At 56.1% G+C, this 830-nt stretch overlaps 1 non-coding gene across 1 annotated transcript in view; it reads left to right on the top strand.

Moving 5' to 3' along the window:
• LOC119090751 (U2 spliceosomal RNA) overlaps positions 1-42 on the top strand; it is a 193-nt gene extending 151 nt beyond the window's left edge. Inside the window, exon 1 of the small nuclear RNA XR_005093310.1 lies at positions 1-42. This exon is cut by the window's left edge and continues 151 nt beyond it. This is a non-coding gene — a small nuclear RNA (U2 spliceosomal RNA).
• Positions 43-830: the final 788 nt, after the last annotated feature.

The following is an 830-nucleotide window of genomic DNA, read 5'->3' as shown; positions in this document are numbered from 1 at the left end:
TTGGCCTGGCATTGCACTACAGCCAGGATCGGCCCATTTTATGCTGTCAGCGGTGTCAATAAATCAATATATGCTCTAATACATGTATGATCAGTATGTGTGTTCAATATGGCTTTGCGCTTATGCTGCGTGCGCGCCGCTGCTGGCACACAGCCAAGACGCATCGCCTCAGATGTGTGGGCCGACGCAAAAGCCAGCACGAACAGAGCATGGCCAGAGCCAACAACAAGACCAACGACTGCATTGCAAGCAATGAAGACACACAAGAAAGAAGCCAAACAAACACACCAAGAAAGCAAAAAAAAAAAAAAAACCAAACAAACAAACAAAAACAACAGCAACAACAACAAAAAACAGCAATAGCCATCACATTTCAGCACTGTGGCCGCCGGCGAGAACACATGATTGACATCAGCTCAAAGACGGCCGATGCCATGTCACCAACAGCGCGTGCCGTCAGGCCGGCAACATGCAATGCCAACGCATCACATGGTTGTACGAGCCAACGCCATATATACCAACCGCCTGACAATGACCATGGTCGCCGGCTGTGCATAACAGCTTTGCGCGCCCCGCGGCTAGATGGCTCTGTCGGGCGCGTGGCATTCACACATCGCCTGCGGGCCGGCCAATGGTCGGCTGTCTGCCTTGCTCCAGCGCACGGGTCCGGCAGTCGGAGGCCGTGCGCCCTCGCCGGCCTGGCGGCATCGCTCGGCTGCATGGGCGTCTTCGCCTCCGAAGCGCGGCCGCGCTCTACCACGTGACGCGGCGCGACGCCGCACACAGCTTGCAACAAGTCGACAGCACAGCTCGTCAACTGCACGGGGACG

This window comes from Pollicipes pollicipes, unplaced genomic scaffold (genome assembly GCF_011947565.3).
Source record: "Pollicipes pollicipes isolate AB1234 unplaced genomic scaffold, Ppol_2.1 Scaffold_3087;HRSCAF=3621_pilon_pilon_pilon, whole genome shotgun sequence".
Lineage (NCBI taxonomy): Eukaryota > Metazoa > Arthropoda > Thecostraca > Pollicipedomorpha > Pollicipedidae > Pollicipes > Pollicipes pollicipes.
The sequence above is the reverse complement of the archived record's forward strand: the minus strand, read 5'-3'. Positions and strand labels throughout refer to the sequence as shown.